This window comes from Prionailurus bengalensis, chromosome A3 (genome assembly GCF_016509475.1).
Source record: "Prionailurus bengalensis isolate Pbe53 chromosome A3, Fcat_Pben_1.1_paternal_pri, whole genome shotgun sequence".
NCBI classification, from domain to species: Eukaryota; Metazoa; Chordata; class Mammalia; order Carnivora; family Felidae; genus Prionailurus; species Prionailurus bengalensis.
Window position 1 is genome coordinate 69,960,369 of NC_057354.1, and position 25,858 is coordinate 69,986,226.

At 36.7% G+C, this 25,858-nt stretch overlaps 1 protein-coding gene and 1 pseudogene across 22 annotated transcripts in view; both read right to left on the reverse strand.

The window, feature by feature from the left end:
• The window catches only part of NRXN1 (neurexin 1), a 1,147,797-nt gene that overhangs the window by 953,955 nt on the left and 167,984 nt on the right, over positions 1-25,858 (reverse strand). The window lies entirely within an intron of this gene.
• On the reverse strand, positions 14,276-14,416 carry LOC122467447 (annotated as a pseudogene).

Sequence of the window (25,858 nt, forward strand, 5' to 3'; positions counted from 1 at the left end):
AGAACTACCTAGTAAACATATACTGTGTATAGTATAATCTATAGTTTAGTCATCTTCAACTTATCCCTGAATTAAAACAATTGCCTTTGAGATGAACAGTAGAGTCCTATAGTCTGGATGAATCCAGGAGATCATTTCAGATATTATCCAAGTCAGAAAACCATTAAAATAACTACCATTTATTGAATACTTACTATTTATTTAGTGCTTATTGTGAGCCAGACAATGAAAACATGTGCTCACTCTTAATTTTCACATCAATTTTATATGGTAGATGTTATAATCATCATTTTCCAAAGAAGAAAGTGATTCACATAGATTAAGGAACCTTTCCTGACATCCACTCAAAAATACCTCCATCTCAGTCACCCTCTCTCAAAACATGATGGTTTACTTTCTTCGTGGCACTTTTCATAATCCAACATTGTCTTGTTCTTTGATTCTTTACTTATAAACTCTATTTCCCCAGCATTAATTTATATCTCAGAATATTAGGGACCTTGCCACTTATCTACATCTATACCATTATTGCCTAGAATAGCCCTTAGGACATAGTAAATGCTTAATAAATATTAACTTGATACAACAGAGATTACAAAGGGGTAAGGGTCAAAATATGAGTTTCAAGAATATCCTTAAGTAATTCTGATATGTACAGCCCTCTTCCCTTCATGAACATGTCTGGTATAAATATCTACTCTGACAACAACAAAAAGGAAAATAAAGGCTTTTTATATTTTAGAAGGAAAAAAAAGAAATTAATACGAAGGCTTACTCTGATGAAAGTGACAATTCTTTAGCAATAATGAATCTGTTAGCTTACAGTCAACAGCTAATAGCATATTTCAATATTGTTGACTGATCTCTAGAGATTACTGTTTCAGTGTTGTTTTTCACATTAAAATTTATTTTCTAGTATCTAACAGTGGGTGACAAGCTGTAGGGGGTGGTATGTAGGAATAGAGGAGGTCTGTAGAGACGATTTAAATAAAAATTTCCATTGACTTAGTCAGTAATTCCATACTTTTTTTTTCAGAATCACAAGTGATCTCTACATAAAACCACCATACTGCTTTTTTGTTTTGCTTTGTTTTTTCAAGTATCAGCAAAACATATGTGGTCTTACTGAATTCTACACAACTGAAGCTGTTACAGACCTATCTTGAATCAGTATTCTCAAAATGTCAGGCATGAGGCCTGAAAAGAAGAAATGCTCTTTACTCCAATAAATTTGCTTACTCAAATAAATCCACTACACTGACCAGCTAATGACTCCTGGTCTGCAAGCAGGAAATTCTTTTTTCTTGTTTTTAGGATGTGAATCCTATGGTATATTTAGCTCACGCTACTGTATTTGCCTTAATATCCCTAAGAAATCTCTGTACCTTTTAAAGACTCATATAAAAAGGGGCACCAGGGTGGCTCAGTTGGTTAAGAATCTGACTTCGGGTCAGGTCATGATCTTTCAGCTCCTGAGTTTGAGCCGCGCTTCAGGCTCTGTGCTGACAGCTCAGAGCCTAGGGCCTGCTTCAGACTCTGTATCTTTCTCTCTCTCTGCCCATCCCCTCCTCAAGCTCTGTCTCTCTGTCTCTCTCTCTCTCTGTCTCTCTGTCTCTCTCTCTCAAAAATGAATAAACATCCAAAAAAAAAAGTAAAGACTCATGTAAATTACTAGAAATATGCTGAGGCGAGATCTTACACCCTAAAAACCACTGTAGTTAAAGAAATAGCATAGGTCAAAAAATAAAAATAAAAATATTCCACTTGCAGTTATGCTACTAAATTCCTCACATTGTATTTACTCTGAAAGCAAGAATTCAAGACAAAATAATAATTCCTGAGAAAAATAAAATTTCATTTATGATTCCCTCATTTTAATCAGGCAACTGGCATTTAGAAAGAATGTGTAATCTATCAAGGTCACAGGTAAGTATGAAATAACTTGGATTGAATGTCAGATCTGACTCCAGAGTTAAGACTCCAAGCCGCTGCCCCTCTGCCATTCTTCTTCCTTATACTAGCATTCCCTGGGAAAGCCATTCCTCAATGAGTCAAGGTTATCACCTTGTGTGCACAACTCCAAAAATGCTAGTTACATGTTTGAACAGAACTGCCCCCTACTTCTTTGCCTTGCTTTGGCAGGGTAAGTGGTTGGCTTGCTCTTCACCTACAATGTTAGAGGGGGATATGTTGGAAGGAAAGCTGATGGCTATTGAGCTCTGAAATAAAAGCCTGAAACAAAAAACCCTGTGGGATTTCCTGTTAACATTCCAGAAAAGATTCACATATGAGGACTCTAGGACTTCAGATGGCTTATTTTATTTCAAATTTCCCCTTAGGTGTTATGCTGCTCAGACCCAAAAGTAATTAGGAAGAAACACCTAATAGAACAAATCTACCAAGGCTTGTCTTTGCAGGCAGTACAAGCAGCAGCGTCTTCTGTGTCCCCCTGCACACTCTTGGAGGGCAAGAACCTAGCAGTTACTGTAGGGACTGACCACTTTAGGGAGGGCAGAGCAACTGGTACCTTGGTGCTTATAGCAAGGGAGGAAAGAAGATTGCTCAAGTTGATCTAAAATTGAGGAACAAACTTGTCTTATCAAAAGTAAGTCCCAACTGGTTTCCCACATGTACTTTGTCTTACCTGTCATCACTCACTTACTGTGATGCTCTTGACAGAAATATCTTCTTTTCTTTCACGTTACTTTGTAAGATTCTTCAAAGAGCAACTGAAATCTTTCTACCTCTGGAAAACTCTGTTGATCTCTCTTTGATTTCCAGCATCTCTGAAATGCTACCGCATATGTGTATCCTAAACTACATAACAAAGAATATAATTTGACACTTGGCCAAGAGAGCCTTAACAATGCCCTCAAATAAACTTTAGACAGGAAGAAGGCTGTCTAAAAGGAAGGCTCCTCACCCCCCTTTTCCTACAGCATTTACTTTAGAAAACTTGTTATTGTAAATGATTTCTCTGTCCCTTTGAGATGGAAATCTTCTAGGCACTTCTAGGTTTATAACCCAGGGATACCTTTCTCAAGGATTTGGGGGACATCCCTCTGACATGTAATCATCAGGAAAGATAGGGTCCCAAATTCCAGTCTCTATGGGATGGCAGAAGCCTAATTTTAATAAGCACCAACTAGCAAGCACAGAGGGCCTAATCGCTTTGACCAGCCTCCCCCACCAATGTCCTCTAGTACTTTCCACTAGTTCACCCCAGCTATCAAAAACTCTCCTGCCTTTTGTTTCAGTGGACTGAATTTAACCCCTCTCTCCTCTTGCAAGAGTCTTGACTCCTATTAGAGAAACCTTGAATAAAGTCTTCTTCACTTATTCAACTTGTCTGTTGAAATTTCTCTTTGACACACTATCCTTCTAATTTAACAGTTGTTTCCTATGTGTTAATTTTCCTAAATATAAGATCCTGAGTTAGAATATAAGATCCTGAATTAGAATGTTTAATTAAATAATCTGGGTCTTTCTGGAAAGTCTTTGGTTAAAATATTCCATCTCTTCCTCTACCATTTCCACTTTCCCCAAAACATCACGCTATATGTCTGAATTGTAATTTTTGGAAAAATAAATTTTTGGACATCCCTTTCCCACTGCTTTTAACAAGGATCTAGGAAGCAGTCAGTAAATACCAGCTTCCTTGGTAGTCACAGGCTGGATCTCAGAAAACAGATTACAGATGAACCCATAATTATTACTCATCATAATTGTTTTAACTCTCTTTCCTGCTGTAGTCATGGTGGTCTCAGAATCATTTTCAACATCACATTCCAGACAACTAGTTCTGCTCAATTTGGTTCCACACACAAACTGAAACCTACTTGCCCTTATTAGACTAAAAGAAGTCCTTTTAATCTAAAGAATAAATGATTTTAAACTGTCTTTTGACAAGGTTCATCACCGTTGTGCTTAAAGGACCATTTATTATATGGTGAGTGAACTATTTCACATAATTAAAAACTCAATATCAAAGAATAAACTGTTCTTCCCCCCACACACATTTGAGTTGTGAAAATCACTGGCGGAGGGCATCTAAAATTAAACAGACCAAAAACATGCTCAAAAACAACAGATTTTGTTTTCTTGAGAGAACTTTCCCAGTCAGTATATCTTCCTTGGAAAATAAAGCCTTCAGATTGTGATTACCTGAAATTTTCCACTGTTTTTGTTCTAAAAGTAGTCATTGTTATTTTCGAGGTGATAGAGCCGGGGAAGAATGTTCTCCTTTCTAATAGGACCACTCTTTTTTACTACCTTTCTATACCTTAGAGTTTAGAATGTAAAGAAAAGATACAAGGAACCACTTCAGCAAGCTAACTTTATGAAACAGGGATAACCAGGAAGATGGTCTTCTAAGATAAAAATATAAGAATTGAAGAACCGAGGGACAGGAATCCATCATACAGCCACTTGTTATCCATTATTTCCTCCCTTAAGGGGATTAGATATTGATTGTTAAAAAGGGAGAGGTGAGATTGGTTTCAAGGTCAATTCCTAGATGAATCAATTGCCAAGATAAAAAAAAAAATGAGATGAGGGGATTAGAGTTTCCCTAATGAGAAATAAGATTTTCTGGAAATTTGAAACTGAGTATGGTTTATTAACTTAAAATAAAGTGAGATAATTCATGAGCAATGAAAGATCTTCCAGAAGAAACACACAGGCAGATAAAATATAAAGGAGAGACCGACAGGAGACAAGGAGAGAGAACAGGAACAAGGCTGTACAAGGTTCTCATCTGCTTTCTGTCACCTTTTCCAGGCCCTTACAAGGACTGTTAAATTCTATGAGATGCAACTGTGTCTTATTAATTCACATTTTTCACTAATGGTGGCTTAAATTGTTTTCTTTAATTAAAAGGAAAAGGTACACTAAGACATTCCTAACTATGCCTTTGTTTTTATTGTCAGTAACACTAGAAAACACTTCAAAGGATTTAAAGGTCTTTTCAGCAATAAAAAACTAAAGGAGAAATTGCTAAGCTATGTTAGTGATGGTCTGAAAGGCAAGGAACCCAGGTGGAAGGGCAGATGGTTATAGCCAGAAGGGGAGAAAATGGGCCAAGTTCTTGGAACCCATGGGATATAGGATGGAAGGTGAATAAAATGTTGGCTAGGAGAGAGGAATGGCCTCACAGGATCTGACCATGGAAAAGGAGCTACTGTCCCATACAGTAGCTTTACAACGTGACATTTGAAATGCCTTCTTAAACGGATTCTAGAATATTATCTACAAAAGCAACACCACCATACCCTCCTTTCACCCCCTTCAGACAAAAAAAAGACAAGTGGAAGACGACTCTAAACAAGAATGGGGAATGATTCTCTCTTTTCTCTGGCCAATTGAACTTTGAAGAGCCTTTGATATGCTTCTCATTTCATTTTCCTTTGTTGTTACATAAGAATAGGGAAATAAAATATAAATTTTTTGTGATTGTGAAATAGAAGTTTGCCTATGTGCTCTGGCCCCAGAAGAAAACCAGATTTCTGCCACTGCTTTGACTGTCAGAAAGAATTAGGTTCTGGTCCAAGACTTGAACAACTTGACTTCTTTAAATTCTGCTTTTGGTTAAGGAGAAGAATGGCTATATTTGTCTTTCACACAATCTCAGAGTTGGGAAAAAATAACATAGAGATTATCAAATCCAATACATCATTCATAGATGCATACTACTTGTGCCAGTATTTGCTTAATTTTTTTTTATTTAAATATATTCACTTTTTGCCTTTTCACAGTATTTTAAAACAGTATTAATATTAACAAGAATAAAAATCTGGTAGCATATGTCACAAACAGGAAGTATTACTTTAAGAAAATGTTCATCTGAATACCAACTAAAATCAACTGGCATATATGCTATTCTCTGTCTTAGTGACATATCATCCTTTCCTCTTGCTGTCCACAAGAGTATCATAAAAGAGTTTTTAAATGCTGTGCTAACAAGCAGGTCTCTGTTAATCTCAAAACAGTTCTCCCAGAAAAAGACATCTTATTAGTCTGATTTGGTTTGTTCTCAGTAAGCTCACCTTGATTAGCTATCAGTGTTCACTACTGAAACCAACCCAGAGCCAGAAAGATGCTGAAACACGTGTAAGAGAAGTGGTACTTTGTAGAATAAATGTGTTGTGATTTTTTTCTCTATTGTCTTAGGACTGTCTGTATGTGCTAACTAGCTGCACAAAGGAACTTTAAGACATTCTATATGCTCACATTTCTTCAACCTCTTACTGAACAAAACAACCTCACAGTGGGATATCGGTGACGATTTTCAAATGGAAATCTGCATGAAAAGCAGGGCAATAACATGCTATCTTAGCTCTGAGAGAAAGAATCCTTCACATCCAGGTTCTCCAATGGCTTGTTCTATGATTACTTTCAGGGGAGCAGGATGCTTACATTTCTCTGTATCACAGTCACAAGTTTCATTTCATCTATGTGTTTTATTCCTGAACTTTCAAAGTAGTGTGTGGCTTATAGGGGAGATGCTATTGAAAATTATATGTGAGATTTCTTTTTTGCAGTAACCTATCTTTATTCATGTCTTAGTTTTGTGCAAGAAAGACGACCGGAAAAAAAAAATAGAAATAGAAGTCCCATCATACATTCATATGATTAGGACTCTGGGCTTAAGGAAGAAATCTCTTTTATACCTATGATAAACTTGGGTGTTTAATTTTCCCTGCAACCAAGCATATCCCTTACTGGATAAATGGCTCAAAGAGGTTCTGTATACAACTTGTTATCCATAAACACAGGCACCCTAATCTGTATTTGTCACTATTATTCTCTTTAATATGTAAGTCAATTATAGCAAGCTTTAAATAGAGCAGCATAATGAGAAAATCTCCTCATAATTGAAGAAAAAGGAGTGCAGAACTTCCTGCCAACACAAACTGTTAATTTTGTAAACACTTTATGTACTTTTTCTAATTTCTATGTTTTATTCAGACTGTAAGTTTGCACAAAATAATGTTTTTAATGAAATTTCCCCCCATTGAGTGCAATTTTCTTACTTTAAATGATGACTGCATTTTGAATGTGAAACGTCTGTAAAATTCTCCTTGGCAAAAGACAAGATTGAAATCACTTCCATTTTCAGGAAATTGTGTGATCAGCATGGCAGATACAGCAATAGATATTTCCCTTCCTTTTAAACTTAGAGACCCAAATGCTTATTATTTGAATAGCTATAAAAACTGTCACTTTAGTTCACAATTCAATATTGTCATTTAATACAGAAGTATATTAGGCTTCAAAAAAAAAGAAAAATGGATGAGCAAGAAAAAACACACGTACACACACACACACACACGGCTTTTTTTTTCCTAGCAGAAGTTAAAATTGCATTTCACTTAACTGACTAAAAATACAGAGCATAACCCCTCTCCTACACTAACACAAAGACCTGTTCTAGTATGCAAGCATATCCAAATGCTAAAATCCACACCACAGTGCAAGAAATAAAAAAAAAGAACATCCCATGGAAACCTACCATCAGAAGAAGACTGTATTCATCTTGCTGTGCACTGAAGTACAGTACATTCAATGCACTACATTGTGAATAGCAATAGCCTAACTTTAAGCTACATTGTCTTACATATTTTAAACCACACTTCGTTTGAAAGAACAGACTGGTTATTTCCAAGATGTCTCACTGAAAACTTATTATAGTTTGAGGAAAATGAGACTTGGTGCTTGGCAGGATAGCCAACGGCCTTTTGCTTTTCTGACTACTATTCAAATCTTACTTGGCCCAACTTGACAGTCATTCTTCCTGACAACCTTAACAGGTTTCTGTAAATGGTATGATACCTGCAGTTTTCTTCCACTTGGGATTCCGCTCTACAGCTAATGCAGGCACAAGGCACTGGAAAATATAATATTTTCACAACTATAAAAGTATTTTTCTTTGGCTTTCCAACTACTATGCAATGTGGATGACAGGACAGTTTTTTGTTTTCTCAGATTTGGCAGCCACCAGGAAACTATTTAAAAGATAGATTACCAGGTCCTCCCTCCAGAGATTGGAATTAAGTGTGTCTGGGGTTTGGGCCAAGAAACCTGTGTTTTGAAAAAGCACCTCAAATTATTCTTATATTGGCTGCCCAGTTCAAGTACCCTTTCTGGACACCTTACAGTAGGGATTAAATTACCAGAAAACCAATAGGGTACAACTGAGAAAAGGAAAACCAACAGGGTACAACTGAGAAAGTTACCTTTCTACCATTCCATGTTATGTGTACTATTTAAATATCAGTTCAGCAGAAGAAAGGAAGACAGCGTATTTACTTAAGCTGCATATAGAGTGCTACAGATACATGTTCATAAGAATTGGCCCTTTTAATGTCCCAAATGGTACCTATGGTCCTCTTCTCACTTGCTCTGCATGTGAACTTGATGAGTTCATGCGGTCACTGGGGGGAGAAAAGAGTAACACTATGTACAATGAGCAACAGGACACAAGAGCTCACTTTTCCACCTAGTAGGAAGCCACAGTCTCTAAGAATGCATTTTGTTAGGGGCATAATTATGCAGAAGACAGCTGGTTGTTCTCAGTTTTCATTCTGAAGACAGAATGAAGGATAATAAGCTTCAACCATACAGGCTGACACTTACATTGCTGAGAAGTAATTTTTAGAACTACTGGAAAGAACAGTCTGGTGACAAAGTGCTTTTAGATTCAGCTATAGAAGAGGACGTTGAGGAGATTATCACCTTACAAACTAGATAGCTTCTCACCTGGTTAGTACTATTTATGCACACCCCTCCTACCTGAAAAGCAAGAGGAGGACTGAGGAACCTGCTCAGGCTGTTTGCGGCCCTGTAAATTTATGAATAATTCTTTTACAACAACTTCAGAAAACAGATCTCTCTCTCAACCTGCACATAACTTCTTGTTTTTCTCATTCAGTGTATTCTATCACAGTAACTCTAAGAGGAAAGCTTTCCCATGAGAAAAGGTGAGATAAGGAATAATCTATTCAGAGAAAAAAAATAAGATTTATTCTAGGTTTATAACTTTGAGCAAATCTAGAACCAATATATAATCAATGTTTCCCACAAATTTTATATCAAGACAAGTGTGCACAAAGAGAGGTATTTATTTTTAATTTTCTTATCTTAGGCAAGTGTCATAACTTAAAGAATATTTGTGATGCTTATATTATTTACTTTTGTGTTTTCATTCATTTAATTTTTCTTCTGATGGTGTTACCATTCTCTGGTCTTTCAGAGTGGTAATGTACAAGTTATCTTCTGCTTCAATATCACATTCCTGTGTAGGGATCCATACAGCATGACTAGTTTAGATATTGAAGAGGTTTTGAGTAGTGAATAATTCTCAGAGAACCGACCCACCCCATTCTCACAATAATTGCCACATCCAGTGTACCAGACACAACCGGACACAAATGCCCTGTTATATTGTTATCAAGGGCCAGTCTTCTACAATTACTTTTAGATCAAGTTGGCAAAATCCTTGCACCAGTCTAAATGTTAACACTGAGTTTTACAGTACTGTTTTCTTTTTTTGTTGCATACATATTGAATGAAACGGATAATACTTTATTTGTGTGCTTTGTTGAGAGATGACTTTGATAAATTCGCTTCAGGGTGAGAGTTGAGCCTGTGTGTGTCTGAGTCAGTTTTAAGAAAGAGGAGGAAAGTGAACTTCATACTGCCAGTATCAATTCAGGAGGGAAGGAGGAACTTGGCTGAGGGGGGAGCACTCAGTGGAGAGGTCAGTGAAAAAACCTTTGGCAGTTGCACAACTGGGAAAATATTTTGGTGAACAGCTATGGCTGGCAGTATTTTATATGGGTCGATTTCGGATGTGAAAAATACCCTTCCTTTCCTGTTCTAAAGGATGATCACTGGTGAATTCTATGTGGCTCACTGACGCTTTTGTGTGAGATTTTGTTTGGAGGGCTTACAGAGAAAAATGAAGAGGCAGTTAACATCTAGGTTTTAGAAGTATATACTCAGAGACTAACCTCTTTGAAAAAGGATACAGGAGGACATCAATTTCTCTGGAGAGTGGTTCATCATTCCCCATTGAGTCTACAATTCTTCAGGGTCTAGGTCAAGGCCTTTTTCTCCAGGAAGCCCTTTCTGATTATCCCCTCCTCAGTAATCTTCCTCCCTTTTGAATTCATACAATTCTTACCACCTGTGGCATTTAATTTAGCATGTAATTCTATTGCCTTTTGGAAAACTTAATACAAATAAATGAAAAATAGAATGGAATGCAGACCAAAGCCTAGGAACCTTATTATTCATTCAACCCAGCACTAGATGATGAGGGTTTACACCACCTGCTGTAACATGATGCAATCTGATGCAAGGATCTTTTTCTGTTATACTTTTACATGTGCTTCTGGGTGCTTTGGTTACAGAGCTAGGTATCAGCATTTTATTGATGGGTAAATATTTTCTTTTCCTACCACATAAAATGAACAGGGGAGAGGGGATCAGTGGTGGGGGGAAACTCAGCATGTTTTATCTACATAGAATTTATTTTCAGAATGCATCAAGACAAACTTTGGAGCCAAATGCTTCATTGTTTATGGTTAGATTTCAAAAGGCTGGTTGAAATAAGCTCTACATATTCATCAGCAGGCACTGCCAATAAAGACACAAATAAAGCAAATTAATAATTTTTTAAAACTGTCTTCAGAAAATTTCTATGTGGTTTTGATGAACAAAACTCTAACATAAGAAGCAGCACCATTGTCTCAGTGTTTGGGCACAATCATTCTCAAGGACATCTGTGCTGTCTCCTTTTCAAGCTTGGAAGGCTGCTATTGGAATTAAACCCAGACTCCTTTGTTGGGAAAAAAATCTGAATTTTTAGATTTCCATTTAAGTGGAGAAACAGCTTTCTCCACTTAAATGCAAGATGCAATTTATTTTACAGTGTTAAATTAATAGCAGTGATTGGCTTGGAAATAAAAAAAAATGTTTTGAATTAAAACACCACATATCTATCAAAAGGCTACTATAAAAAAAGTTGTTCTTTGCTAAGGCACACTGTACACTTGCAAATCATTTTATCATAATTCCAGTCATACTATGCAGACTTAACTTTAGCTCAAGCCATTTGACATATGAAAATTCTGAGTTTAAATCAGAAATCAAGATGGTTGAAATTAGGCTTATAAATATGATAGATATTTGCATTAAAAACTTTCAATATAAAATTGTACCATTTTATCAAGAATAAAACCCATCTGGCAGTCTCAACGCAGCAATGATTTATTTAGTGGCCCAGAAAGTGGCTATCGGTAGATATTCCATTTTTCTCAGATGTAAATATTGAGTGAAGTGTACTTCCTTCTTGATAGGAAGTCCAACTCAGAGATAAACTTTTGATGGACTCATTAATAGCCTGGCCTGTAAATCTTATCTCCACTCAGATCTTAAAGCAAATAGCATTATTCTTTCATTATGCAGAGGCCCTCACCATCCTGTTCTGATGCAGTACTTCAGCCTAATGGCCTAAGAATATTAAAACATGAAGAGAAGAAAGGAAATACATTTTTCTTTTTTCCTTGAACACTCACTTCACATGTGCAATTATTGGCTCTGAAGCCTTTGGTCTCTGCATACAGAATTCATCCATGCTGTCTCTTCCAAAAACACACCAGACCTTCACTCTCCAAACCACCAACGCCTTGGCAGGGGCTGGGGCTAATGTAGAGAAGCTAGATTTGGCAAGAGTGGAAAAGGAGAATTTCTAAGTGTCAGCTGAATGCCGCAGAACTCTGCAACATCTTGTTCAGCTCAAGTAATAATTCTTTCTAGGGGCAATGTGGAATACTGAAAACAAGAAAAAATCAGATGATTTTACAGAAAAACAAAATGATTATTCAGAGAAAAAGAAGAGTTGCAAGAAAAAAGAGGAAGTCTTTAACATTTTTTTTTCTTGAGTTGTGAAGGGAAGAGCCTAATAGAAATATACACAGATTGGTTTTTAGGTTCTTTTCTTTCTTTCTTTCTTTCTTTCTTTCTTTCTTTCTTTCTTTCTTTCTTCTTTCTCTTTCTCTCTTTCCTTCCTTCCTTTCCTCCTTCCTTCCTTCCTTCCTTCCTTCCTTTCCTCCTTCCTTCCTTCCTTCCTTCCTTCCTTCCTTCCTTCCTTCTTTCCTTCCTTCCTCTTGTGTGTGTGTGTGTGTGTGTGTGAGATAAATGAACAATTTAGAGGGGTGCTGTGGGGAAGGTGTGGACAAAATGCTTGTCATTGATAATCAATGCTGGGCAAAAAAACAAATCATAAGATACACTCAGCTCTCCCTCTGAAGTAACTTGAACCAAGGAGAAACTCTTCAATAATTTCACATTTTTAATATTCAGAATGCTATTTCCTTATAGAAAATAAAAGTTTATGTTGTATCAGATACTTATTTACCAATTAAAGTTAGAACTAAATATTGATGGATAAATATATATCCCCTTATAAACTGTGGACACTAATACAGCAGTCTTTTCCTTATTGGGATTCAGTTCAGCATGGGAAACTGTCCTTGTATTTTGTTTTTTCTAAAGCCCTTAGTATATCACTGTGTGTGTGTGTGTGTGTGTGTGTGTCTTTTTTTTTTTTTTGACAAAAAAAAGATGGAAGAAGACCTATGATTAGGACTTTCAAGCAGTCTACAATTATTTAGTGGTAATCAACAACATGAATACCACTGTACTAAGTTGATTTGATGATAAGAGGAAAACAAATAATGTCCCTGACATAACAAGATGTCAACATCAGGAAAAACAAAAGCAAACTGCAAGGCAAGTCACTTATCTTTTTGGTTGTCTATTTGTTTGATTTTTGAGAACCCTATACTCACAACAGCAGCCTAATATTTTAATTCTTGTTATGGAAATCAGAGGCCAAATAGGATTTTAGAGAAGTGGAGATCAGAAAAAGACTTTGTGACTTAAGGTGTGGCCTGAAGAGGTCCCCAAAAGGTGGGAGAATATTTCGTAGAAAAGATACTAAAGACCATTTCTGACCAAGAAAGCAGCACATGAAAAGGCTTAGACCTGGGATCTATGCGGGTATCTGGCCACTTGGGCAGGGGACATTAACCTGCCAAGGTGGGGAGGAGTCAGGAAGCACATGCAACAGAGTCAAGGTGAGGGAGCCTAGAAAGCCAGATAGAGGCATTTATATTGGATGCACAAATTATTCTTTCATTTCACCCTCACTGACCATTCCCTGAGTTCCTTCTCTGGGCCACATCTTGCATAAAGACCTGGAGCCCCAGAGTGAGACAGACAGACGTGACCCAGACCACATGGAATAGAGACTAAGACTAAAGGGCCAAACATGGAATTCCATTCAAGTCAAGTGTTTGCAAATTCCACATGGAGAAGGAAGAGGAAGAAAACATTCTTTATCAAGAAGAATCTGATCTTTGATATCCCTCAATCTTACATGTGGTAAGATATTTTATACAGGGGTTTATAATATAATAACAGCATGGGAGCTTCGATAATATTTTTTTCTTCTAAGACACTCAAAGAAAGTATAATAAGCTAACTTCAAGAAGAATAATCAGGTTTTTCAGATGACCTTTCTAAAATGATTATCAAAAAGACTTCTAGTCTTTATAATGTCTAAGATAAATAATTACACCACTGCAGCAATTTCAGGTCTGGGCTGCTTCCTGAACGCTGCCCCAAATAAAGGTCTACAAAACACTTTCCAAATATGCTAATTAGCTGAGTGGGTTTGTGTGTGTTTCAAACTATATTGAGTTTTAGTGCCAATCTGCTTCAGAGTCAGCTGAGGGAATAAAAGCACAGCTTGATTCGAGGTTAGCAGAGTGAAGGACAAGAGCATTTTGTCCCCTTTCATACCCCATAGCTTCACTGTGTATCTGTGCACTACTCTCTAAAGATTAGGCTCTAAGTGGCCACACTTTTTGAGACTTTAACACAAAAGCTTCTGACATCTCTCCTAAAAATATCCGAAAACAATTTGATGTGTTCTTAAAGCTAAAGCATGGAACTACATTTTCCTTCTCCTAGCCCTTCCCAGCCTATTATGGTGATTTCCAAATGAATAGCATTGGGCTGATTGCTTATCAGGCTGGATAATGGCCTAATTTATTATAGAAACCCTAGTCAGACAGAAAAAAATGGCAAAATCCCGCTGATTTATCAAATCTTTTTGAGACATAGGGTCCACGTGCAATAAAAATCTGCTAGAACATGGTGAGCCTATGAGATGGGAGATTTTTGTCTCATTACCACCAGCATTTAAAAATAGGGCACCTCCTCAGGTTGAAATGTCAAGCCTGAGACTGCTGTGCATAGATGGGTGTGCAGGACACCTAAATAAGTCTTAATAGTGTGCAAACATCAGATACTACACTTGATCTTAGCCAAAAGGCTGAGAAGTGATAGTGTGCAAACATCAGGATTAGTGTTTCTGGGGTCTCTGCTGTGCACAAGTGTCCACCTGTCTTATTCAACTTAAACATAAAAAGCCATTGGTCCTTTTGGACACAAAAGGTAAGACATACAAAGGACCTCAGAATATTTTCCTTTCACTGGGTATTTGGATCCATGCATTCAATCATTCCTTATTAAGAAGTATTTATTAAACCTCCAGGTACTGTGCTAAGTGAACAAAATAGCAGTGAACAAAAACAAATGTCTCTGGCCAGGATGAAATTTTAAAAACCTGGGTGGGTCAAATAAAAACATGAACATCAACCTGATTTCAAGCTCCGTGAAGTAGGGGACTGTCATTAATATTTTCATTCTCCAGTAGAGTAGCAGAATGACATAAATAATAGAGACAATATATATGAAGAAAATAGAAGTTTTCACAAAAAGAACATAAAGATTAGTTTTAAAGTAGTAATAATAATTACTATCACTTATCAAAAGTACACTATCTGCCTGGCACTAATTGCTCAAAAAAATCTTTTGAAATGAAATGATAGGTGACACTCAGGAAAATCTCCTACATAGCATCTGCAGATCCTCTAATACTGCCAAGTAACAATATTCACTTCTCAGGGCAAAATGATGAGATTAACAGACTACCTATTGATCTTACTGAAGGCATGCCAAGACCTCTGGTCCTCTTCCAAATACCCACGTATGTCAAGGGAGGAGAATGTGCAGCATCTGAAAGACCTTTGAAAGTTGGTTTCTGATGAGTGCACTATGTCGAAAACACTGGTTTTCATTTTTTAAGTTTTTTTTTTCATGTTTGAGAGAGAGAGAGAGAAACAGAGCATGAGCGGGGAGGGGCAGAGAGAGAGGGAGACATAGAAGCTGAAATAGGCTCCAGGCTCTGAGCTGTCAGCACAGAGCCCGATGCGGGGCTTGAACTGAAACCGTGAGTTCATGACTTGACCCGAAGTTGGATGCTTAACCAACTGAACCACCCAAGCACCCTTGGTTTTCAAATTTTTAGTCAGACCAGAAACACCTGGAGGGACTGTTATAACACAAATTCCAAGGCCATGGCTCTGTACTTTCTGATTCAGCAAGTCCTAGGTGGGGCCAGAAATTTACATTTCTAACAAGTTCACAGGTAGGTTGATCAAGCTGCTTGCTCTACTGACTTGCTTTGTCAACCACCTAATTGGGGAAAGCCTGTCTCTAAGAATGTATGCTTTCTAGTTCTTCTGAAGTGGGGTGGGTGAAGGGAGATGAACATGACGATTAGGGAAACTGGCCCTTTATTCTTCCAGAAAAAATAAAAGAAAGAAAACTACAGATAAAATATTAAGGCCACTAATTTAATCTTTGAAAGAAAAATAAAAGGCGTGGAAAAATTATCCTCCACATCCTATCTCTTGCTTGCATTTACAGAACCTGGCTAAAAGCTGCAGGCAAAGCTATCTGCGGCTCACCGCCATCCCAGAGGGAGCAACTGTAGGTTAGGACTCAGGGACAGGTGGAACCACAGAAGACAGCTAGGAGCCCCACAAAGAATGTTCAGGTGTTATCTGCCAAAGTGATTATTAGGGATATAGGGAAAGAAAGCCCTTTGACTGATCTTGGTTTCTCATTATCCTGCAATTTCTATTTCATTTCTAGAGAATAAAAGTATAGTCTTATCTAAAGATGAGAAGGACGGGGCACCTGGGTGGCTCAGTCGGTAAAGCGGCCGACTTCAGCTCAGGTCATGATCTTGTGGTCTGTGAGTTTGAGCCCCGCGTCGGGCTCTGTGCTGACAGCTCAGAGCCTGGAGCCTGTTTCAGATTCTGTGTCTCCCTCTCTCTCTGACCCTCCCCTGTTCATGCTTTGTCTCTCTCTGTCTCAAAAATAAATAAATGTTATGGGGCGCCTGGGTGGCTCAGTCGGTTGGGCGTCCGACTTCGGCTCAGGTCACGATCTTGCGGTCCGTGAGTTTGAGCCCCGCGTTGGGCTCTGGGCTGACAGCTCAGAGCCTGGAGCCTGTTTCAGATTCTGTGTCTCCCTCTCTCTCTGCCCCTCCCCCGTTCATGCTCTGTCTCTCTCTGTCTCAAAAATAAATAAACGTTAAAAAAAATTAAAAAAAAATAAATAAATGTTAAAAAAAATAAAGATGATAAAGACACCCAAATTCTGAAACATCCTAAGATTAGTAGGTTTTTTCAATCATCTCAGTTTTACAAATTAGGAATCTGAAGCTCAGAGAGGTTATGCAGCACCACCATGGTCACAAAACAAGGAAGCAAAGAGTCTGGATTCGATCGAGACCTATGTAGCTCCAGAGACCATACATCTATCCATTGTATTATTCTATCACTGCCCACACTATGTAGCCTCAATTTTTTTTAACATTATAAAACTCTTATCAGGTACATACTATGTGTCAGGTACTGATATTTATGTTAGCTCATTTAAAAAAATCCTGAGAAAGAGGTATCATATAATCCCAAGTTTATAGATTTTAAAAATTGAGGATTAAATAACTTGTCAGACTTTGCAGAACCAGTGGCAGAAAAAATGAACTCAGCATCTTTAGCTTTCTTCTTTCCTAATACCAGTCACCTTTCACCATTCCTTTAAATTGGTCTGTCTCTCGCTTCTTATTTCTAATTATGTTTCCATGAAATTAGGTCCTCAGAATCAAATTTAATATGTAAATGAAATATCTAAGAACATAAGATATCTACTGTTGAATACCAATTATTATAGAAAGGTAAGAAGAATTCCACCACATTGAAACTGTGGCTAATGGCTGCATTAAGGATGATTTATATCTATATTAGAGTTTCAGTTAATGCGAAATAAAATGTATCCTTACCTTTTTTTCCACTTTCAAAATGAAATGAACCTGAATAAATTATTACGAATTGTATACTTTCCAATGACAGTTTTTTTTGCAGTTAAACTGATTGATTAAATGTTATCATCTGATGAAGAAAAAATTTTCTTGAGATAACTGACCAGGCAACGGAGTTAAAATTTTCTAAGAAAACCAAGTCATCCACTCTGACACAAGATGAATTGTTTTAAGCTAAAGGTCATTTTCTTGCAGTATACATGGCTATCATTACTGATGTGTAATGGGGGTTTTCAAGCTATGTATTCTTCCCTAACATCATTTAACAGCATGAGTAATACATTTATAGTTCTCATGTCTCCTTAAGGGCAAATGTAATGCCAGGACAGGTAGGGAAATGAATAACAGTGGTTAACAATGGAATGGTTAGAGTTAAAACAAACAAAACTGGGTCATTACTGGAATATAGGGAACTAGGAGAGAGGGCAATTCACATACTTTAGAAAATTCCAAACAGCTACAAATACACTGGATCTACAAACAAACAAAAAGAGCAAAACAAACAAACAAAACCACAATTCTTTCCTTCCTTAAAGTCCAACAGGATAAAGAAAGATCTCTATAGCACTATTACTAGTAACTGATAATGTAGTGCAAAGTACTGCCTTTTGTATAATACTTTTTTGCAAGCTATTTGTTTGCATCTGTCTTTGGAGGGTAACTGAAAGGAACCACCTTTAAAATGTTTTATTTCAGTCAGAAAATTCATTTATCTAGTTTTCCAAGGAAGTCCACTCTGAGCTCTGAGTTTCAGAAGCATATTCAACTTTACTTCGGCATCTCTTCAGCATACTACTGCAAACAGAAACAGATGATTACTTACCTAAACACATCTGTCCAGGGGGCCTTCTCCTGACTCCTCAGCAGTGTCTGGGTTCTGACTGGTCAAAGCACTGAGTCCTAGATGTTCACTGCCCCTATTAAGACCTGTACTTGGGAGTTCTTGAGACTCTGTTTTAAACACTGCTTAGATGGCTCACTAAAATCAACAGGGGGGTTTTACTTTCTCACTGACATTGTGCAAATGTTTGTTCACTGAGGGGAAATGGCTGAGAGGGACAGACAGAGAGCTGTGGAGAAATTAAAGGACCTTTAATGGATTAAAAACAAAAAGCCATTCCACTCTCCAGGGTGCACATTTATTTAGCTAGATTTGCTTAAAAGTATTCTCAAGTTTCCAAATTCAGTAGCCCAGAATGACTTTAAATAGTTTTTTTTTTTTTTCTGGTCTGTTGGTGAGATATGCCTTTGTATGATTATTTTAATGATGATTATCTATATGGTAATTGCAATGTAAAGCTAATATATAAGTATGGCAGAACATGTGAATGAATTATACAAGTCAAATGTCTCCAGAGTATTTTGAAAAAGCACTTTGGCTACATTTTTAAGTCTAACTAAACACTCCTACAGACATAAGAGTTATTACTCTTTGGCAAGATTCATAAGAATGGGTAAAGTTAAAAAGAATGACTTTCTGATAGACTTCTGACAGCAATTAATTTTACAAGGGACATATTTATATCCTAAATCCCCCCAAAACACTTTTTTTTTAATTTTTTTCAATGTTTTTTATTTATTTTTGGGACAGAGAGAGACAGAGCATGAACGGGGGAGGGGCAGAGAGAGAGGGAGGCACAGAATCGGAAACAGGCTCCAGGCTCCGAGCCATCAGCCCAGAGCCTGGCGCGGGGCTCGAAATCACGGACGGCGAGATCGTGACCTGGCTGAAGTCGGACGCCTAACCAACTGCGCCACCCAGGCGCCCCATCCCAAAACACTTTTTTTTTTTTTAATTTTTTTTTCAACGTTTATTTATTTTTGGGACAGAGAGAGACAGAGCATGAACGGGGGAGGGGCAGAGAGAGAGGGAGACACAGAATCAGAAGTAGGCTCCAGGCTCTGAGCCATCAGCCCAGAGCCTGACGCGGGGCTCGAACTCACGGACCGCAAGATCGTGACCTGGCTGAAGTCGGACGCTTAACCGACTGCGCCACCCAGGCGCCCCACCAAAACACTTTTTAACTACATAACAAGATGCACTTTTTAAAGACAAATACTTCCACTAAAATTTATAATGATCTGAACTGTAGAAGAAATACAATTAAATTGCTTCTTTACAATTCCTTTTTACAAGGTAATTTAATTGCATTTTCCCCAAACCATGAATAATTTTCAGTTATTGTTCAGGTTTAACAAGAATTACAGAAACAGAGTCTTAAAAGTTCTAGTTAAAAGGGTATTATCAGAGTTTATTGTTGAGGAATTACAATTGTTATAGACCAATGATAATATTTATGTTCTTTTTTCATACTTGGTTCTACAAATGCAAGCCAGAAATTAGGGAAGATTCATTGACAACGTTTTACTTCCATTGTGGCAACAATTTTCCTTTCCTGGTGGTCGGCTGAGGAAACAGTGGTTTATTTCCTCCCCATTCCTCAGTATATACTTTTGCCCAAAGAATTAAAAGTGTAGCCATAAAAGCAAGGGAAAGAACTAAAAAAGGAATTAAAAAACCCTTTATCATCTTTGATAAAAAAAACACTTCCTAAATACCGATTTGGGAAACCCATTTCTAAGGCAAAAGGATGTAGTCCAAACATGTAAAATAACTTAATATTCAACAATGTAGAAATTCCTTCATAGTCAGAGTCCATTCTTCTTTAGGCTCACACAAAACTATATCACATCACCTTTCCGTTTTAAATTGACAAGATATTATACTTTTCCTAGTGACATGTGATAAACTTCTTGCTACGGAAGAACTCTTCAAGTTTAATAATAAAAATCAATAGTCTCAAAGAATTTAGATGAGCCATCAGTCCTTTCTTTTGGGAAAACAAAAATTAATTTATTCTAATGATCTTATTTGAGGTTAAAGGGCTGAAGTGATGAAGAACTATTAGGCAATATCTTCGGGATGACAGAATTACTATGGTTACCACCACAACCACCACCACAACCACCATGATTATTTTAATTTTCTCTTTTTAAATTTTGCTAAAAACAGTTTGGGAGAAAATGCTATCAGTTAAGGTATACTGATTTAAAAGCAAACCAGAAAAGAAAATCAGCTAATCAAATAAATATTAATGTAAATTACTTTGAGGAGAGAGGAAGGTTAATTCCACATATAAGAACTAATATTCAAGTTAAAAATTCAAGTTAAATCCACTTTTAAAGGACTCTGACATAGCACTCTGACCAGTTTTAGAAGTTTAATTAGTGATGTAATTACATCTACAACTACTGATGACACAGACTAGAAATTCTATATTAATGAATTATAATAAAATCTACTTTAATTAGTTAATTTATCTACTTAAAAGGTACTTATGTCACTAGAGTCTGAATTCCATAAGTTCAGGAACAATGCATTATACCCCTCATGTCCACAAAAACCCAAACATTCTTAGCCCTTTTAGGAACTCAACATGTGTGAATTGATTTGAAATTTCTACTTAATTGACAACATAAAGTGTTAAAGCTGAAGGAAACATTTTAATAAATTAATTAAATACATTATTCATTAGTTTAATAAACAATTCTGAGCACCCACTCTGGGCTAGATACTATGATAAGTTTTGGGAATTCAAAAGTGAGTAAGACATTTAAAAGTTCTTTGGCTTTTAAAATAATTTCCAAAAACTGATTGTAATTTCTATGTAATTCTAGGTACTTAAAATGATACTGCGATTGGATCTTTAAATATTATAAAAATTTTACTCAGAGGGGTGCCTGGGTGCCTCAGTATGGTAAGCATCCGACTTCTGATTTTGGCTGAGGTCATGATCTCATGGTTTGTGAGTTGGAGCTCCACAATGGGCTCCATGCTGATAGTGCAGAGCCTGCTTGGGATTCTCTCTCCCTCCCTCTCTCTCTGTCCCTCCTCCACTCATATGCCTTCTCTCAAAATAAACAAACTTAAAGTTTAAAAAAAACTTACTGATGCATCCAATAACATTTTCAGGGAAATTACTCAGGGAAATATGTGCTGGCATATCAAATCTGTGTGAAGTTTGGAGATACATAATATAGAAGAAATGAATAGTCATTACTCTCTAAATTCCCAAATTTCCTAGTATAGTAAATATTCATTTACAGTGGATTCAAGTAACCTTAAGCTTTGTCTTTTAAACTCCACCTACCCAAGCTACAATTTATGGAGTCAGCTTTGACTTCCCCATTCTACCACAACTTCCATACTGAATAGAGTTCATTCAGCCACTGAGTCTCATTTTGTAGATAAACATTCATATGGGTTTCTTATTTAGTCCTAATTACTGCTCTGCATTAACAACTTACTATGCTTTTGCATACATCTCTCAGTGTAGGCTTTTCTTGTCTCTGTCTCCAAAAGTCAACTTCCTATTAGCATACCTTGGGCCATGTAACCCGTCTTCTGGCCTAGCATCCTCTTTTCCCCTTCTCTCCAATAATTGGAATCCCACTTGGATACTGAAGATGTTTTCTCCTTTCTCTGAGCTTCAAGGAGAAGCTCTCCACCAGTCCTCCATTTCACTCATCACATCTTACACAGGACCATTTGTAATCTGTATCTGTATACTTCACTTAGTCACCAATACTGCAAACTATCTGTGGGTAATACCTATGCCTTGGACCTTTGTAGATCATCCCTAGAAGTTAGTACATTGATGTGGATAAAGTCAATTTATTTTGTTGAATGACGTGTTAATGGTAACTTGGGGGCAGGGTATAATTTTAAAGTGTATTCTGAACATACACACATTGTAAATATAGTGTTAGTCATATATTTTATTGAAAAATTTTAACTCTTCAAAATTAAACATTTATTAGCAGTATATAGGATAAATGCCTAGTAATTAGAAAGGTCTATTAATTAGGGCTTTCATTTTCTAATTATTCTGAAACATATCCAGAAATACACTGAAATTATCTCAGGTATATATGCTTGGTTTAATTCTAAACAGGAGTGTTCTCCTTTTTCTGACCTAATTTTTATATGTTATCAATTCATCATTTAAGATGAGTTGATCTTGTAAGTTTGAAATTTTGCAAAACAGGAAGTTTTTTTAAAGTCCCAAACTGTCTTATTTATTTATAATTTGACTTCCTTTTAACTTAATTTGGATATGCAGGCTTTAAAATGGTCTTACATGGTCCAGAATTACACAAAGTTCTAAAATACAGCAGTATCCTTTTAAGCAGGACTTTATAAATATGAATAATAAATTATGCTGAATAAATGAAATTATCATTAAATCATATTGTGAGAAATATGTAGGTATATGTCACATTGTTAGATATGGGTGTGCCTAAGGACATCTCTGATATAATTCTAATTTCATATTTATTTAAATTGTCTTTATCTTTTCCATAAAGGACTTGGAGAAAGGAAAAAAAAATTAACATGTACAGAGTCTTTAAAAACATATGGGGGAGCTTTAAAATTCTCAGGAGGGATGGTGAAAAATAATTTCCAAGAACAAGGATTTCCTCAGTTTGAACAGAGATGTCACACTCAATTCCTTTATTCACCCATTAATCCAAATATATTAAACACTCATTACATTCCACACATAAGGAATTATACTATTGTTAAAAAGCTCTTTGTATATAATGTTCTAGTTCAGTAAGGAACTCCACTTTTATTTCTAATAGGCCTACAGCATGCTTATGCTTTTTTTTAATAAAAGAAACTCATTTAGGGGTGCCTGGGTGGCGCAGTCGGTTAAGCGTCCGACTTCAGCCAGGTCACGATCTCGCGGTCCGTGAGTTCGAGCCCCGCGTCAGGCTCTGGGCTGATGGCTCAGAGCCTGGAGCCTGTTTCCGATTCTGTGTCTCCCTCTCTCTCTGCCCCTCCCCCGTTCATGCTCTGTCTCTCTCTGTCCCAAAAATAAAATAAACGTTGAAAAAAAAATTTAAAAAAAAAGAAACTCATTTGCAGTGTAGAGAATTTTAAAATTTTAGAAAAAGTGTTACAAAAAATCTCATAACCACTACTCAGAGATACCTACCCTTAACTTTTTCACACATTTCCTAACTTTTCCTCTGATGTGTTTATGTGTCACATAAATGGGTTATTCTTCTCTGTGACATTTTTATATTTCTTCTCTACAAGGAGTCTTCTATTCAAGGAATAGTCTCTACTTCACAGAATGCTTTCCACTTAGTGGGAGAGATAGAGATGAGGCCAGAAGATTAGCTAAAATAAAATGAGACTGTATGCAGTATAATGCACATATACAGAAAGATCCGTCCATCAGTCTGGTGAAGCAAACACAAATGCTTGAGCTGAAGGTTGAGGAGTGTGCCAAGAGACTTCTGATGGGGATAGGGGATAAGAAAGAAAGTTGTTGGACTGGATACCTTGGATCTAATGGATACGTTAGAGTTGCTACAGAACTACCAGTAGAATGGTAGAGTACTTCTGGAGCCTAAGGAACAAAGCAGAGGGTGTTACAGCTATGTCTTGCTAAGTAGCTAAATCTTTTGTCTAGGCTGGTGCACAAGAAAAAAAAATTACAGTTAATAAGAAAGAAAATATAACACTCTCATTGCTGATACCCTTAAAAATCCCCCTCTTTATCCACTCCAATGCCCAATATGAGTCCCTTCCAACCTCTACTTTAAGTCCCCAATGCCACAGGGCTAGAGAATATACTATCAGAAGCTTTAAAGACTTTGGAGGTGACCAATTTTTTATCTACAGTGAAACCTTGACAACGTTAAGATGTAGTGCTAGATGCTCAGTATAATCAGGGTCTTGATGATGATAATAATAATAATAACAGTAATATCATCTAACTCTTAAGGTTGTTATAAGGATCAAATATGGTAACGTTTGTTAAGTGGTAAGAATGGTGCTTGGCACATAATAACACTATATACATTGTTGTTAAAGTCAATATCCCCAAAGCATCAGGGGGAAAATGTTAAATAAATATAAACATACAAGCAAACAACAACAACATAGTAACTAAAATTCCTGCTATAGAACACAATCCATGTGTTTTGAGGTAACTGCCAATTCATTACACAGTTATTTCTAAATGACTTCAAATCATTTAGACGTATCAATCTAATACTATTTCTATGGATGAATTAAAAAGGTAAAGCATCCAAGTTGATTATAATTGAACTCATTTCAGGTCTGATAATTTTGGCAGTTTTAGAGTAGGAAAATACAGAGGTTCTGAGTCATTTATGAAATGAAGGGGTCTGTGCTTTGAATTGCCATAGCCTCATTTTAAAGAACTTGTAGAAATGCTCAGAAATATTTGCATTCTAGAATATTTTTGGCATTATATAAAAGATGCTTAATAAACTGCAAAAGATTGAGTAATTTTTCAAAACACCCAGACTGCAGCTGTTAGGTCATTCTTATTCCAGATATTCTGTATTGTACATGGAAGAAAAACCCCACAAGTATTTTTCTGTATTTATAGCCAAAGGCTGGTCACTGGAAATTTATGACACTCTGCAAAAAACAACGCTGACCTTGCAAGTGCCTCCAAGAAGAGAGTAGATTCAGAATCCATTGAATGAAATCAACTTGACTCCAGCCTACCCCACCGGTTTGTGACCTAATTTTTAAAAAATTCCTTAATTCAATATATAATAAAGTTCCCTGAGGGCAAACAATCTGCCCCTTGTATGTTTTTCTGGAGCCCAACATAGTATTTTGGCACATTACACATGCTTAATAAGTATTTGTTAAGTTAGTTAAAAATAAACACAACCAATAGCATCAACAAAGCCTGCTTTGTATTAGAGCATCAGATGTTTTACAAAGAAATCTTAGCTCAGATGTCATCCTTATTTCTGACTTTCATTTATTCAATATTTCTACAAAATTTCTAAGAAATAGGTAATTCTACTTATTTTTTTTCCTAGGACAGAACTTTAAGCAGTTTAAACTAAACATCAAAATAAACACGTATCATGATATGATTTCCATGTTACATGATTTGTACACAGTAGTTATAATTCTCACAAGCATTCTGCAAAATGGATATTTTCCATCCCTATTTTATAGATGAGGACACTGAGGCACCAAGGGCACATAGTTCACATAGGGAAAAAGGGACAACTTTAGGATTCTGTTATTCTACTTTTTTAAAATGTTTTTGTTTTATTTTTGAGACAGAGAAAGAGCATGAGTAGGGGAGGGGCAGAGAGAGAGGGAGACACAGAATGTGAAGCAGGCTCCAGGCTCTGAGCTGTCAGCACAGAGCCCAATGTGGGTGTTGAACTTATGAACCTTGAGATCATGACCTGAGCCGAAGTCGGATGCTTAACTGACTGAGCCACCCAGGTGCCCCTGTTCTTCTATATTAGCTTTGAAATCATCTTACTGCTTAGGATCTTGCCTTGAGAATATATTTTGATAAAATGTGGTATAAATGAATCCTAAAATAAATGTTATATCCCCACCCCAAATGAGAAGGTGCTAATAAAGTATTTTATTCCTTTATTTTTTCTAGTAAGAGATCATCTCTCTCTTATTTCCACAGAAGGATGCTTAGCAAAAGAAAAAAAAAATCCTTAATACCATCAATGGAAAGA